The sequence below is a fragment of the Panthera pardus genome, unplaced genomic scaffold (genome assembly GCF_024362965.1).
Source record: "Panthera pardus isolate Hobbes unplaced genomic scaffold, ASM2436296v1 HiC_scaffold_16, whole genome shotgun sequence".
Lineage (NCBI taxonomy): Eukaryota > Metazoa > Chordata > Mammalia > Carnivora > Felidae > Panthera > Panthera pardus.
This window is the reverse complement of record NW_026526721.1, coordinates 13,295,914-13,313,571: the sequence shown is the minus strand read 5'-3', so window position 1 is coordinate 13,313,571 and position 17,658 is coordinate 13,295,914. Positions and strand designations below refer to the sequence as shown.

General features: G+C 45.1%; 1 long non-coding RNA gene across 1 annotated transcript in view; it reads right to left on the bottom strand.

Annotated features, from left to right (window-relative positions):
• The window catches only part of LOC109249685 (uncharacterized), a 73,940-nt gene that overhangs the window by 10,341 nt on the left and 45,941 nt on the right, over positions 1–17,658 (bottom strand). The window lies entirely within an intron of this gene.

The following is a 17,658-nucleotide window of genomic DNA, read 5'->3' as shown; positions in this document are numbered from 1 at the left end:
TGATTTCAGCTCAGGTCATGATCTAGCAGTTCACGGGATCAAGCTCTGTGTCCAGTTCTGCTCTGACAACAGGCAAAACCTGCTTGGGATCCTGTCTCCTCTCTCTGCCCCTCCTCTGCTCACGCTCCCTCTCTCTCTCTCTCAAAAATAAATAAACATTTAAAATATGTATCTCAGGGTGCCTAGGTGACTCAGTCAGTTAAGCAACCAACTCTTGGTTTCAGCTTGGTTCATGATCTCATGGTTGGTGAGATCGTGCCCCGTGTTGGGCTCTGTGCTGACAGCATGGAGCCTGCTTCGGATTCTGTCTCCCTCTCTCTCTCTCTGCCCCTCCCCTGCTTACGCTTTCTCTAAACAAACAAACAAACAAACAAACAAACATTTTTTAAAAAAATAAATAATGTATCTCGTTATAAATTTGGTTATAATACCGGGTTAAATAAATGGCATGTAGCATGCATTACTAAAATTGATGACCCCTATCTCTTTTTTAGTGTGGCTACTTGAAAAGTTAAAATTCCATATGCAGCTAGCATTCGTGGCTCACATTTGTGGATCGCACTGAATGTCTCTGGGATAGCGCTGCTTGAGATCTATGGGCAAATCCTCCAGAAGGTCATCCCAGCCCCATGGCCTCCCCAGTTGTCCCCCTACTCCAGCCCCTCCCTTCCTCTTTGCTTCTCTACCTCTTTTCTCTTCCAACAGGAAACTAGCTCACTTCTACCATTAAATGGGAAAAATAATAGCTAACATTTTTTAAAGGCTCTACGTGCTAAGTTCTTTACCTGTCTTATGTCCTGCAAACCCTCTCCCCCACAACTATCCTCCAAGGTAGGTAACATTATGGCACAGAGGGGTTAAACTCTGTGCCCAAGGTCATACAGCCAGTAAGCAGAGAAGCTAGGCTCCTAACCCCAGGTAGCGTGTCTCCCAACCCGTCTGCTCTCTACTGCACAAGAGAAATGGGATATTGGGAAATCTTAATAGAAACCCCTTTGGAACAATTGACTGTGCTTTCCCATTTGCACTGCCAGGTTGCCCTGGGGAAGATGTTGAAGCTTAAAAGCTAATGGCAGGTTCCTGAAATGCACCCATCAGTGCTGTGGACGGCATTGTGTCTCCTGAGTTGGTTCACTGCAGCTGAGACAGCACATTTCTGATAATTTCTTACACATTAGGAGCCTACTGAGGAGGCTTTTAGCCTCGGAAGATGTGAATAAGCAGGTTCAAATCAATAAAACAGGATGTAGAGACTTCAAGTGACATAGGACAAAGGGATGACTCAGTCAGGAGGGGACAGGGATGCTAGGCTGAAATGTGGTGGATGCAAGGAAGTTAGAGGCATATTGTATAGGATAAAAGATCCTCAGGTCTTCAAGAGGGAAATATGTAAGATGTGTGAACGATAAAACCACCAATATGGGGATGGTTGCAAATTGCATTTATATAAGAAAATGTAACTACTGACCTGGTGGGTCCACCACAGCCAAGTGTCTTAAGCTGTGAACTCAAACCACGGTGCCTCATCCAGTGGCAAAGCTGGCTGCTCGTTGATTATAAGGGAAAATATTTAAGTACCCGACGTGGCAAAGGATTCACTTCTTATGTGTTTTAAAGCGGACAGCAGTGTTATCCCAATAGTGAGCTCCTTGTCTGCACCTGTCTCCTGTGAGAAAATGAAGGGGGGGGGGGTGTCAGTGTCAGCTCTGTGTCTTGTCCCCAGAGCTCCCTCATCTATGCCTGTGGCCTGGGACCCCGAAGGGAATGCATTGTGCACAGGGACATGTCTGTCCCTTGTTTCCAGGCAGAAATGAAATGTGAGAACAAATGGCTTCACGGATGATAAAAGAGAATCAAAGAGATCATGATAAGGTCAGATGACGGTCAGATGGCAAGAGAAGGTGATACGAAAAGGGAACCCAAAGCTTTGGAGATTTTGGTATCGAGATGCAATGTTGTGGACAGAGGAGAGCCTTGAATCACGGTAGATTGGGTTTAGAACTCAGAGTTGGCACGTAGAAGCTTATGGGAGACTGTGTGGAGTTTTTTTTTTTTTTTTTTTCTACACCGACAACCAATTCTCTGCCACCTGGATGTCCAACAATTCAATCCCTTGCTGATACTATGCATGCAGCTAAAGGGCTGACGTTATCTACCCACAGTGAAAGGGCTCAGTCCCACTTCGGATGCCAGCTGTAAACGGGAAGTCCAGACTACTCATACTTCTGCCCGGCTGACTACAGATGTGAGGTTCCCATACTGCCCTCACCCCCACCTCTGGTTTGGCAATTTTCTAGATCAACTCACAGAAGCCGGGGGAAAAAAAACTTTACTTGTTTTGTTGATTTATTATAAAAGGATATGATTGGTGGCAGTTGGAGTGGGAGAACTGGTGCTGGAACACAGCAGCTAAGGCCCCAGTCATCACGGAACAGAGATAAGCAGTCACCTGGATGCTCTTCCCAAATCCCACCCCAGAGAGTCTCTGAGTTAATAAAATGACTAGTTTCGTGTTGCTGTTTTGGGGTTGGTTTCTTATGCGGTCGTGGATAAATGGACCCAGGTGGTCCACCTTCAGAGTTATAAGGATCAGAGATAACATGGAAATCACCTAATCTGGGGCCTGACATACAGCAAATCTCACAAACGGTAACTCTCATCTTCATTATTGAAAATGAAAGGATTGTAATCTAGTAGCTGTATTTGCCCCATCGATCTCCTTTGCCCCACCCACCCCGGCCCCACACTCCGAGGAAATCTCAGAGTCAACTCAGAGGAGCCAAGACCCTCCTCCGCAAGCTCCAACCACTGTCTTCCACCCAGAGGTGGCAGGTGAGGTCTTTTTAGGTCTGTTTCGCTGGTCTCAAGCCAGCTTTATGTGAAATCAAGCCCCTCTGCCCCCGGCTTCATTCTCTTGTCTTTTGGGACCCCAAATCCACTTTGACCCGGGGCTGACCCTAAAATTATTCTGCAGGCTCTCTGTCAACCCAGGTCCATCAGATCCTGCAAAGTGGGGGCGGCCAGGTTGAGAATGGAAATAACTTTCCCTGCTCCCTCCCTAGCCCCTCAGTTTGCCTCAGCAGGTGGAATCCTGCCCCAGCATCACATCATTTCTCTGTGCACCGATCTGCCAAGGACGCTAGGAGCAAACGTTCTCCACCCTCTCTTGGGGCTGTTAGGCAGACAAGACCCCACCTACTCCCTTGATGGTGTGTCTCAAACAAGGTGTATCTCTGGCCAAGTAGCTCTTCCTCTGATATTTTTTCTCTCCAAGCCGAGCTGTGAAACACATGCACTAACACAGACCTGGAGTCCAAGATCAAACAAACCAAAGCGAAGTTCGTAACCATGGAAATGAACTGTTGCGTCAGATGATTGCTGCATTCAGATGAGCGAGGCCCAGGCATTTCCTCTGCCTTTCCTGCTGCCGGCCACGCCACGGGGAGGGGGCTGGGCGGTGGTGGAGGGTTATCTAGTGCACGCTAAGGCTGGGCAAGTATGTGAGCGCTGGACTCGCCAAAGGAAAATGCAGGCACTGCCCCCAAGTTCTATGGTCCACACTGAAATGTTGAAAGGTAAATGCATTTTGGGAGTGGGGACATTGTGATTCCACATAGTTCAAATGAATACATTTGCGTGTGTGCACTTGTTAAACATGTGTCATGATGTGTCACGAGCCAGGCACTGCCCTGAACATTACAACTGCATTACATCCTTTTATCCTTATAACAACCACCTGGGGTGCTCTTATGGAGCCCACTCTACGGTGAGCTTACCATTCTATGGTGAGCTTAGAGGGTTAATCCAGGGCCACAGAGCCAAAATAAGACAAAGCTGGGACTTGAACTCCATCTGTCCAACTGAAAGTCTAGCCTCCCAATTCCCAGCATGTACCACATCCTCTACTATAAATGCCAGGCACCAGGCCAGCTGCCGGGAGTACACAGAAAAACCCCAGTAAGCTCCATGGACCTCTACTGAAACCCTATTCGGAATGATGTCAGGAGCTGTGCAGAATTAAAAAAATGAAATGACTAAGACACAAGAAGATAGCTCACCGTATAGCAGAGAAAGAAACAACCAATCTTTAAGACTATTGTTTAAAATGTCACTGGGGCGCCTGGGTGGCTCAGTTGGTTAAGCTGCCGATTTCAGCTCAGGTCATGCTCTCAAGGTTCATGAGTTGGAGCCCCGAGTCAGACTCTGTGCCGACAGCTCGGAGCCTGGAGCCTGCATCAGATTCTGTGTCTCCCTCCCTCTCTGCCCCTCCCCTTCTCGCACTCTGTGTCTGTCTCTCAAAAATAAAATAAACATTAAAAAAAAAGTGTCATGAAAAATCCCCCCCCAGCTCGCCCCACCCACCCCGCCTCCAATCAGAGAGCCCTCAGGCAGTCAACAGCAACCATTCAGGACATTCCTTTAGTAGGAAGGAACACTCCAAAGAACTGTCCAGCATTCAATTGTGTCCCACAAAAGGGCATGCTGAATCCTAGCACATGGAGGGAAGACGTGTGAAACGACACGGAGCAGACAGCCACCTACAAGCCAGGGAGAGGGACCTGGACCCGATCCTTCTCTCGTGGCTCTCAGGAGGAACCCGCACAGGTTACAGCACTGGTACCAGTGAGTGTGACCTTGTTTGTGTATGAAATCAAGATGTATTTGGGGCACCTGGGTGGCTCAGTTAGTTAAGCGTCTGACTCTTGATCTCAGCTCAACTCGTGATCTCATGGTTCGTGAGTTCAAACCCCACACTGGGCTCGATGCTGTCAGCACAGAGCCTGCTTTGGATCCTCTGTCCCCATCTCTCTCTGCCCCTCCCCAGCATCTCACACTCTCTCTCCCTCTCTCAAAAATAATAAATAAACATTAAAAAAAAAGATGTATGGGGTGCCTGGCTGGCTCAGTGGGTAGAACATGTGTCTCTTGACCTCAGAGTTGTGAGTTTGAGCCCCACATGGGGGTGGAGATTACTTAAAAAGAAAAAGAGAGAGAGAGAGAGAGAGAGAGAGAGAGAGAGAGAGACATGTAAAGTAACATGAAGTCATACTAGAGTGGGGTTGATCCTTAATGTGACTGATGTACTTATGAGAAGAAGAGACACAGAGACAGGGACACATGGTGGGAAGAGAGCATATGAGAGTGGAGGCACAGACTGGAATTACGTGACCACAAGCTAGGAAATGTCAGGGATTTCTGGCAACCACCGGAAGCTAAAACAGAGGCATGGACTAGAATCTTTCTTGAGCCTCCAGGAATGAAGCAACTCTGTCAACTGGCACATTGATTTTGGACTTCTGGCCTCCAGAACTGCAAGAGAAGGCATTTTTGGTGTTTTGAGCCAGCCAGCTGGTGGTAGTTTGTTATGGTAGCCCCCGGAAGGGAATACATTCGCCGTGGTTCCTGTTTTGTGGGAGGAAGAGTAATCTCTCCTTAACCTTGTGATCTGTCATTCTTCCTGTGTCTCTTCAAAGACCTCCTACTCTTTCGCCGAAGCTTGTGTCCATCCAATGAGCTTGTCTGCTAGCAGAGTTTCCTCCTACTCTAGGGCTGTGGCTCCTCTGTGCCTTTCACACATACCTCTGCCTCTCCGAGCCCCTGAAATGCACATTCAGCCTTTTGCTCTCTCTGCAGCTCTCTTGATTAATTGCCCTCAGCAAAAGGATTGACTCTGCCCAAGGGATGCATGGAGGAGGTGAAGCTGGAGACAGAAGATGAGACCAGACACTGAGCAGAAAGAAAGTCCTAAAGGATCTGCTAAGGAGTTTCAGTTCCATAACCAAGGGGATGGGGAGCTACTGAAGCAGGAGAATTCATTGCATAATGGACTTAAACCATAGGTACACTCATTGTTCACTTAACAAGTAGTCTGGAGGGAGACGGGCACTGATGTCTTCAAGGACCCAGCTTTTCCAAACTCCTACTCCACTCCAAACTGTCCACAACATGGTTAACTTTGAGTCTTGTGTTTGTTGCCTCATGGTCTTGAATGGTGACAACATCAACCGAGACAGATGTTAGAAGCTGATATGTGTCCTCCCCTCCAACATTCATATGTTGGAGTACTAACCCCCAGTACCTCAGAATGTGACAGTAGTTGGGCTGGGGCATTTAAAGAGGTGATTAAGGTAAAATGAAGCTATGTGGATGGGCTCTAATCCAACATGACTGGTGTCCTTATTAATAAGAGGGGATCAGGGCCTAGAAAGGCACAGAGACACCTGGGGGAAAGACCATGGGAGGACGCAGAGAGGACGCAACCATCTGTAAGCCAAGGAGAGAGGCCTCCGAAGAAACCAGTCCTGCCGACATCTTGATCTTGGACTTTGTCCTCCAGACTATGAGATGAGAAATGTTGTTTAAGCTCCCTGTCTGTGGCATTTTGTTACAGCTGCCCTAGAAAATGAACACAATGGAGAATACAGTAAAACCTTGGCTTGAGAGCATAATTCACTGAGGAAACAGGCTTGTCATCCAAAGCACTTGTGTATCAAAGTGAATTTCAAGAACCATTGGCTCAGTTGTGATCATGTGACATTCGGCATCCTGTATGGCTTATTTGCAAGATATCGTTTATCAAGTCAAAATTTATTAGAAATGTTTGCTCCTCTTGTGGAACACTAATGGATCAAGTTACTCGCAATCCAAGGTTTTGCTGTACAGGGACAACTGGGCTGGGGGTGGGTGGGAGGCATGGGGAGGAAGCCAGGTTCTACACACTGATTTAAGCTCTCCCCTCCACCATCAATCAGGCTCAGCCAGGCCCCCCGCAGGCCCCCAGGTCACAGGCGCACGTCTTAGAGACCTTCCTCACCCTGGGACCTGTGTTTCAGTGCAGAAGGATCCCCTGTCCCTACCAGGCTGTGAACTGCTTATTCTACGTGGAGCATTTCACAAGCTTGTTTGGAAGGGAGAGAAATTCGTTTTTCCTTCTTTTACCGCTTGGTGAACTATCTCTGCGTGTTGTAGTCACGTTCATTCTTCACGTACCTGCACGTGTCAAGGTCTGTGCAGTTTAACAGAATTCAAAAGTGATTATGACTGTAGGTTCTCCAAATCCTTTGGGACAAAGTAGAGACTCAGTCTCGGGGGTACTTCTGAGAGTGCTGGGGTAGCTGACATCCCTCAAGTCCCGTGCAGATGGGTATGGGAGGGCGGGGGGCGTGCGTGTGTGCGCGTGCCCATGCGTACCTAATGAGGCTGTGAGCAGGGACACAGTGGACAGATGGCTGCCTGGGGTGGGAGGCTGGTTCCTCTCCCTCTCCTTCTGGGCCCTCGCAGGTTTCCAGGTATGAGACTGGCTAAAATGAGCTGAGAAACATTAGAATAAAACAAAACAAAACAAAACAAAAGACCAAATTTAAACAGTGGGGCTTGAGGCGCCTGAAGAACAAAAATTGGGATTTCAGGGCTTGGCGTATGGAAAGAAAAGAACCAGAGATTAGCAAACACCAGGTATGATAACCAGATTTAAGAAGCTGTCAAGAACGGGGCGCCTGGGGTGGCTCAGTCGGATAAGCCTCCGACTTTGGCTCAGGTGATGATCTCCCGGTTTGTGGGTTTGAGCCCCGTGTCGGGCTCTGTGCTGACAGCTCAGAGCCTGGAGCCTGCTTCAGATTCTGTGTCTCGCTCTCTCTGCCCTTCCCCTGCTCACACACACACACACACACACACACACACACACTCTCTCTCTCTCTCTCTCTCTCAAAAAAAAAAAAAAAAGCTGTCAAGAAAAACTTATTCTGATTCTGGTTAAAATGGCATGAGGACTTTATTCAGGATGATTGCTGTCGGTATCAAGACTATTGCAATAGGGAAGACACAGCCGGCTCAACCCTGACACGTGGGGAGTTTTAGTCGAGGAGCAGCGTGAGGGGGCCAGTGGGTGGGAACTTAGGAAGATAGGGGGATTCTTGTTAAATCGGCCCTGACAGGATTCCTACTAAAGGCCATCCAAGGACCTGTACCTCAAAGGTTGTGGGTGGGAAATGTAATCAGAGAGCAAGAGTGACCAGATAGCAAGGATGGGGGAGTCTCTTTAAAGTAACATAGCAGGACTCTTACTAAAACTGGGAGGGGGTGGGGGTCAAGATCAATGTCCAGAAGAAGCCCCAGATGAACGTGAAGTTCGGTCTAGGAGAGTCTTGTCAAAGCAGCCCCAACCGAGAAGCACAAAAACACAGGGTGGGAACTGGAGGGCTACACAGGTGCTAGAATACAGATCTAAATTACCTTGTACAATACCTGTAATTACGCATAACATCTTATCCATTGCTTATTTATAATACTTTATACATATTATAATATTTGTTAACTATTAGTTTCTTTCTTTCCTCAAAATAGACTTGATAGATGATTAAGAAACTTTAGACCCGGCTCAGCAAAAACCATATTTAAATTTCAGTCTCCTATTTCCCAAGAGGCCAACATCTTGACGAATACTGATGAAATCTCACGACAGCACATCAAAGATGTAGGAGGTTTTGGCCTCAAATCGTCTGAGAGATTTTTCAACTACAATTGTGAAATCGGTCTCGTTAATCTTGAAACTACTCGTTAATCTTGAAACTACAGAGAAAGGAAGAAGCACTAGAAGGTCAGCACTGGGCAAAAGTGTGGCGCAATTACACAGACGGTCTGGGTCCATTCATTGAATGTTCAGTGGATCAACTATGTGACTTAACAATGTGCAGAAACTTGCCAGAAATGTGTACAGAAGTGGCGGAGTGAAAGCCAGAAAAGTCAGGAAAGTGGTTCCCCGCAAGGAAGGAGGGAATTCCTCTTTGGGCAGGACACATCATGGGCTTCTGGGATTCTTCCAACACTCAGCTTACTTACATTGAATCGTTCCAGGGATGTCTGACGCATAGTTATTTATCAATTAGTACATATTTATACTTTATGCGCCTTTATGTAGTGTGTGGGATTACACAATTAAAAGCTTTAAAAAAATAGTTTGTTCTAATTTTCAACAAACACATAGAAGCTTCCAGAAATTGCAAACCAAAAGAACCCTTGAAAAAAAAAATTCGAGGATAAGTTACAAAACTGACAGTTTGAGGGCTTGGAAAAGAAAGTGGTGATGCTGGGTGCCAGAATGGGTTTATTTAGATCAAGTTGAGCCAAAAGCATCTGAATTTGGTTTTGCATAGAGTTACTAGGCTAGTGGGTCATAGATTGTAGAAAACATCTGGGAAGATCTCTCAGGTTATCTCTGTGGGCCAAAGAGAAATGTTAGCTGGCCCAAAGGAAGTTTATGTGGAGGATACTGAGGTTGGTTTGCTGTGGATGATGTAAAGCATGGCTGCAAACGTTTTGATGCCCTTTGTATAGAGCGGTGAGGTCTATGAAGCGTCACGTTTAACAGCCTCCTCTCTGAGGAAAGGAGCCCTGATTCATAGTATTTGCCAGTTTCTGTGGTGTAAAATTTTTTGTGAAAGATTGGATTTCTGGGGCACCTGGGTGGCTCAGTCTGTTGGGCGTCCCACTTCGGCTAGGGTCACGATCTCACGGTTTGTGAGCTCAAGCCCACATCAGGCTCACCGCTGTCAGCACAGAGCCTGCTTCAGATCCTCTGTGCTCCTCTCTCTCTCTCTGCCCCTCCCGTGATCACACTCTTTCAAAAAGAAATAAACATTGAAAAAAAAAAAAGATTTTATTTCTAAGTAATCTCTACACCCAACATGGGGTTCAAACTTAAAACCCAGAGATCAAGAGTCACATGCTCTACTGATTAAGCCAGTCAGTGGCCCCTATGGTGTAAATATTCCCACCATGATCGATGTCTAACATGACTGTGTTTAACAACTGACTCATACAATTTTTTGAGAATTATGCTGGCTCTACTACCCTACTGGGTCTATGGCTCCTCTTTTGGATCTAGGCAGGTTTGTGACAGCTTTAATCAACAGTCCAGGGGCATCTGGGTGGCTCAGTCAGTTAAGCGTTGGACTCTTGGTTTTGGCTCAGGTCATGATCTCACAGTTCGTGAGTTTGAGCCCCACATCGGGCTCTGCACTGACAAGGATGGAGCCTGCTTGGGATGCTCTCTCTCCTTCTCTCTCTGCCTTTCCCTGCCCTCTCTCTCTCACAATAAATAAACTTTAAGAACAAAACAAAACCCCAGAGGCTAGAAAGTGGGACACTCAAATTCCAAGCCTCTCTTGTAGCTAGGTGTGGCCATGTGACAGTTTTGGCCAATGGGATATGGGCAGAAATCTCTGGGAAGGTTTTCTCTTGTGAATTAAAAAGGCAAATACTTAAGAGAGGGTTTTTGCTCTTTGTGCTTTGTCATGTCTCATTTATCCTGCCCGGAATGTGGATATGATGGTCTGAGGTTCGGCAGCTATCCTGTGCCAAGAGGAGAAATCGGGTTCTAAAGAAAGTGGAAGAGGGCAGAAGTCCTGGGTTATCTGCCTCGACATCTCTTGTGACATGGAAAAAGTAAAATCTTTCTTGCTTGTTGGGATAACTGTTGTTGGGATATCCCTTGTTGGGATAGCTGTTACTCACAGCTGGAGGTGATCCCACTGGACTTACTTCAGAGAAGCCAATTTGTAGCAAGTTGGATGACTGAAATCAGAGAAGTTAAATCTGGGCTGGTTTCATGGGTGTGTGACCTGTGTGATCACACAAGGGTGCACACCGAGAAGGGCCCACACTTATTTAATGCTCCCTTATCTTTATCTTGAAATTCTGAATAATTTTTGAAAATGAGGCCCTGCATTTTCATTTTGTGTATTTATTTTGAAAGTCATCTCTACATCCAACGTCGGGCTCAAACTCACAACCTTGAAATCGAGAGTCGCATGCTCTACTGACTGAGCCAGCCAAGTGCCCCTGCATTTTCATTTTGTGCTGGAGCCCACAAATTAGTCAGTTCTGGGTTTAATGAACCAGTGTGACCCTAAATGGAATCTGTATGTAAATGGATTTTGTATGTAAGTTGTATTCTCAAACTTGGTCACTCGACATTTTTCTTAAAGTCACAGAAGAGGACATAGAAAACATAATGAAATTTATAAACAGCACAAAATTTGATATATTGTTAGTTAGTTAGATGGCAGATATAATATTTAAAAAGAAATCTAAATAGTCACAAAACCCAAAGCGAGAAGATGACATTTAAGAAGAGATCAATGAGAAGCCCTTTATTCGGAATTTTTTTTAAACACACAAGGTCAGAGGGGCACCTGGCTGGCTCATTAAGTAGAGCATGCGATTCTTGATTTCATGGTCATGAGTGAAAGGCCCACGTTGGGCATGGAGCCTACTTAAAAAAAAAAAAAAGTAAAAAATGTAAACACACAAGGTCAGAGCTATCCATGTGGAACGAACTCTGTTGTAAAGTCAGGGAATCCGGGTTTTGCCACTGGCACTACTGTGTGTCTAAAGGAAATCACCATTTCCTTGGATCATGATACCTTCATGTGCAGGGTGAAGGAATTAGCTAGGTAATACCAGGTCAATCTGATGATTCTAAGTGAGGTACTGAACTTGGGCTTGGAAATCTTTTTGTCATATAGTGAAATTTAGTAAGAGTATTTCATCTGAGAAGGAGCCATGTACATATTTCCTTAAAGCCTGGAGCTGGTGTGGTACCAGGTGAGTGGGTGAGAATTGGTATCCACTCACCTTGCCCAGTGTTCTTTACACACACATGTACACACACACACACACACGTATGTTTCTATAATAAATATAAATATATGTACACATACTGGTTTTAAAGCAAATATATATAATATTTATGAACCATTAGATTTTCATCATTTTATTATAGTTACCCAGAATAGACCACTCTGTCCAATAAAAGTTTTTAAATATGTCTGCCATGAGAATAGCCGAAGTAATATTTTATTAACGTTTCCAAAAACATGTTGGTTAGTTATTGAAGAGTAAAACAATAAAACAATCTAGGTGCCCCAGGCCCGAAAGACTGTTAACAAAACAGAATTTGCCACCTTGTCTTTTGTAAGGATTACATGAGGCGATCCGAGCAAAGTGCTCGGGACACAGTAAGCACTCAGTACGTGAGTTGTTATAATGATATATATATTCTTCACCTAATTAATCGTGGCCAAACTGCCAGCGTACACCTTTGGCATCAAAGAAGTGAAATTCAAGGAAATCCAATCAATGAGAGCTAGAGATAAGCCTACCCATCTTTGAGAGGAGAATGTAACAGTGGGAGAGAAGCCCAAGGCTGCAAACTCTGTTCCCCAAATCAAGGAGTCGGCCATCAGTGCGGTCATGAGGACAACTCTGAGGTGGTGGTGCCACCTGGTGGTCACCAGGCGACAATTCTGTGGGGACTGAAGCTGGATTTGATAACCAGGGACAGGACAGTGTGGCTGAAAGACAGTGGATTTTGGAGTTAGGCATCTGAGTCCCCGATCACAGCTCAGCCATCTGCTGGGGGTCTTGGGTGGGTTACTTAACCTTTCTTAGCTTCCTTTCCTCTGCTGTAAAAATAGAGCTACTAACAGGGTCGTTGAATGGAGTCTGGCTATGTCCGCCTGCAGGTGATGGGGAGTATCTTGGTAACTTTGCAAGGGGGGCAAGTTTCCAGATCCTCAACTTGCACTTGCCCTCTGTCCCTTATGGATCTGCCTGACAACTAGTGTGGATGAACTGTCGAGCTGGGTTTCAGTCTCCCTCCCCCTTCCTAGGGCTCTTCCCTGAATCCACCCTTAGTCTAACTAAAGTGCGCTGTTGTGGGGGCAGGGGAGGGGGGGGGAGCATCAAACAAAGGGACAAATGGAAATCTCTGTGCCTGCAGTGAGAATATGAATGACTAATGACAGGACAGCCAGTCCTGATAAATCAGGTCATTTCCCATGCATTGTCTTAAGCAAAATTAGAGGAGGACATAATTGAACGGCTCGTTACTAGATCATTAAAATTAATTTAATGAAAGATCACTTAATGATTTCTGACATATTATGCTGAAGGAATTAAAAGAATTAGAGCGATATCGGTGTGATAAAACTTCCAGACCACTTACTGATCTATGTGAAGCTGGTCTCTCAGAGGATGCATCCTTTTTATACTTATTTAAAAAAATTTTTTTTATGTTTATTTTGTTTTTGACAGAGAGAGAGACAGAGGGGGTCAGGGGAAAAGGGAGAGGGAGACACAGAATCCAAAGCAGGCTCCAGGCTCCAAGCTGTCAGCACACAGCCCGACGCGGGGCTCGAACTCACAGACTGTGAGATCATGACTTGAGCTGAAGTCGGATGCCCAAACAACTGAGCCATCCAGGTGCCCCCTTTTTATACTTGTTATTAAATGATTTTAGATTCACAGGCAGTTGCAAAGGCAATACAGAGAGACTGATGTACCCTCTGCCCAGTTTCACCCAGTGATTAATCTTCTGTAGCTATAGGACAATATCAAGACAGGAAACAGATGCGGGGGCAATGTGTGTGTGTGTAGTTCTATGCCTTTTTAACACATGTGCAGATTCACATCACCACCACCACAATCAAGGTCTGGAACTTCACCTTGAAGATCTTCCTTATGCTGTCCCTTGACCGTCACATCCACCCTTCCCGTACCATCGTTAACCCCTGGCAACCACTAGTTTGTTCTCCATCTCTAGAATTCTGTCATTTCGATGGACTTGACAGATATATTTAGAACTCTGCATCCCAAAGCAACAGAATATACTTTCTTCTCGAGTGCACATGGAACATTCTCCAAGATAGATCACATACTGGGTCACAAAACAGCCCTTCATAAGTATACAAGAATTGAAATCATATCATGCATACTTTCAGACCACAATGCTATGAAGCTTGAAATCAACCACAGGAAAAAGTCTGGAAAACCTCCAAAAGCATGCAGGTTAAAGAACACCCTACTAAAGAATGAATGGGTCAACCAGGCAGTTAGAGAAGAAATTAAAAAATATATGGAAACAAATGAAAATGAAAATACAACAATCCAAACGCTTTGGGATGCAGCGAAGGCAGTCCCGAGAGGAAAATACATTGCAATCCAGGCCTATCTCAAGAAACAAGAAAAATCCCAAATAGAATTCTGTCATTTCAAGAATGTTACATAAATGGAGTTATACGGTATTTGACTTTTCCAGATTGACTTTTTCTTAGTCTTCATAATGCCCTTGAGATCCATCCAAGTTGGTACATGAATCAATTTTTTTGTATGCTGATGTGTACGTCTTTCTACACGAAGAATGGGGACAGAACTCATGCCAAAGCCCTATTCATTCTAGCAGTAATTTTTATCACCAACAAGATAGACTCAGTGTCACCAAAAATCATCCATCTCATGAAGATATGTATTTCTTTTCTTTTCTTTTTAAGTTTTATTTTTATTTAAGTAATCTCTATACCCAATGTAGGCCTCAAACTCCCGACCCTGCAGTCAAGAATTACATGCTGTTCTGACTGAGCCACCCAGGTGCCCCGAAGATACATATTTCTAATAACACAACTTTCTATGTTTAATAACTGTCAGCATTTTTGTTTTAATCAATTATATACTGCTGATCACTGTAATTGTAAATTAATCCAAATAAAGAAAACTCAAACCTTATAACCTATAATCATAGGAAATTGAAAATATTTCAATTTATATAATTTAGTTGGGCAGAAATGATGGATGATCAATAAAAGGTCTTCAAACATGTATTGTATTAGGAAGAATTCTGTAGGCGATATGGCATAAAAATATCAGTTGAAGGGGGAAATGATGCAAATTTCTGGCTGTTAAAATGAGTTTGTTCAGTGTTTTGTAAATGGATAATGATGGGTGTTAAATCTCTGGGGTACTCAGGTTCCATCAAACACATTTGCGGGTGATCCCAGAAGTTTGTTTTGCGGTAAAAAACACTTAACATGAGATCTACTCTCCTAATAAATTCTTATGTGTACAGTACAGAATTGTTAACTGTAAGCACAGTGTTGTCCTGCAAATTTCTACAACTTGAGACTTTACACCTGAAAAAATGATCTAAGAGCTTTACCTGAAAATGTCAGTATCTCCAATACAGGAGAAATTACATCCTTTGCACTTAACATGAAAAGTGGTTTTTAAAATGTTAAAGCAAACAAAAATTAAGTGAAGTGTTAAAACTTTAAAAAGCATATGGGACGGGAACCTGGGTGGCTTAATCCGTGGAGAGCTACTCTTGACTTGGGCTTAGGTCATGATCTCCAGGTTCCTGGGTCTGAGCCCAGAGCCCAGCTCTGTGCTGACAGCTAGGAGCCTGAAGCCTGCTTCAGATTCCATGTCTTCGTCTCTCTCTCTCTCTCTCTGTATCTCCCCCACTCGTGCTCTCTCTCTCTCAACAATAAACAAACATTAAAAAAGAATTTAAAGGCATATGGCAGGGAAAAAGGAAAAAAAAAAACAACACGGGGAACAGTTTTTCAAAGTTCTTCTAGGATGTGAATAAAAATGTTGAATCACCAGTGTTACCAATTGGTTTTAGCAAAGTGGTTTTGAAAATCCATGACGTAATGCATGTAACATGAACAAGGTGGCCCTGTTAGTAATAGTATTCCCAGAAATGTTCACTGGCACCCTGGTAAGAAACCAATCTGTACTGGGATAATTTCAGTGTGAGTAACCAAAATCTGACTCATACCGGATTAAACAGAAAAGAGAATTTATTGGCCAAAGACTTAGAAGGCTGGGGTGGCTGGATTCATATCTTTAGCTGGAGACTTTGGAAATCCCATCTCTCCAGCTGTTCTGGTTTTAGTTTCCTCTCTGCCGGTTTCACTTAGGGAGAATCTTTCCCTTGAGGTGGCAAGATGGCTGTGGGTGGTCCCGGGCTCCCACCCTCCCAATTTAGCAATCCCAGTGCAAAGAAAACTTCCGACCCAACAAGTTCAGTAGAAGTGCAGGAATTGGGTTTTATTGGCCTGGCTTAGATCATGTGACCATCCCTGAGCCAATGGCTGTGGGAATGGAAGGCCCTGATTGGGTAGGTCTGGGTCATGTGCCCACCCTGAACCCGAGGAAAGGGTCAGCTCGACTCAAGCCCCTGGAAGTGAGAGTGAAGGAGTAGAGAAAGAGCAAGAATCCTCCCGGAAGGCAGAATGGAGAATGGATGTGCCAGTGTGATGGAAGGCTCCACATTATCTATCAGACAGCAGGAATGCACTGAGTTCTAGGGGTTAGAAAGATACATCAGTCATAGGTCTTGTTCATTATTAACGTATGTGTTTTGAGTGAATTAATATAGGTAAAGTGCTCAGAACAGTGTCCAGTGCAAAGCAAGTACGTGATCGCTACTGTGTTAGGTCAGGTTTCCTACAACAGGGCCTCGGGGAGTCTTGTTCTAGGGATTTCCTGAGGGGTGGCTCTCAGGAGAAGGGGAGTGAGGGAAGCAGGGTGGGGTATGGACATGGTTAACTAAGCAAAGGTGTGCTTGCAGCAGGAGACTGGTCCCACAGGGAGCTCTGGGCCATGAATCGCACCACAGACCTGGTTCCAATTAGAGCAGGGAGCCGGGCAGTCACCAGCTGTGGGCTGCTGGGGATGGGCTGGAGGAGCGTTAACCCCCTGGGCCCTGTGCTCCTGCCCTGCAGAGTGCGATTCTCCGTTGAAGGGGTAGCTGTGAGCACGAGCTAACATTAGGAGCACCACTGCTCTAATCAAGGGAATCAGGCTGGGCATCAACAGCACCTACCACGGCTCCTACCAGTTTTCATGGAGGGCACGGAAGCAAAGGTAAATAAGGAAGAGTTCCTGTATTCCATGTAGGAATTTCATTTTCACTTGGGGAAAATACAAGGAGCATGGGGTCTCCCATGGAGTGCTACTGACCCTCAAGGCAGAAGGGCCTGCGGGAGGTGAGAGCTCAGCAGGCCAGTTAGAGGGCCTGGAGAACCCATTCAAGGTCCCTCATGTAAGTGGAATCATACAGTATTTGTCTTTTTGTGACTGGTTTATTTCATTTAGCATAATGTATTCAAGGCTCATTCATAATGTAGCATGTAGTGTAAATATCTGACACTAAGCTTTTGATGCTGAGGCATTGTTTTTGTTTTTGTTTTTTTTTAACCAAGTGAATTTGTTTTTTATTTTGAGAGAGCATGCACGCTCGAGTGGGTGGAGGGGCAGAGAGAGAGAATGAATCTCAAGCATGCTCCACGCTGTCAGCGTGGGGAGGCTTTCATTTAAAAAGACATTCCTGGGGCGCCTGGGTGGCTCAGTCGGTTAAGCCTCCGACTTCAGCTCAGGTCACGATCTCACGGTCTGTGAGTTCGAGCCCCACATCGGGCTCTGGGCTGATGGCTCAGAGCCTGGAGCCTGCTTCTGATTCTGTGTCTCCCTCTCTCTGCCCCTCCCCCGTTCATGCTCTGTCTCTCTCTGTCTCAAAAATAAATAAACATTAAAGAAAAAAAAATTAAAAAAAAAATAAAAATAAAAAGACATTCCTTTTGAGGCGCCTGGGTGGCTCAGGCGGTTGAGCATCTGACTTCAGCTCAGGTCATGATCTCGTGGTTTGTGAGTTTGAGCCCTGCATCAGGCTCTGCACTGATAATGCAGATCTGCTTGGGATTCTCTCTCTCTATCCCTCCCCACGTGCATTTTCTCTTTCTCTCTCTCAAAATAAAGAAACTTTTAAAAGTAATTAAAAAAAAAAAAAGACATTCCTGGGGCTCCTGGGTGGCTCAG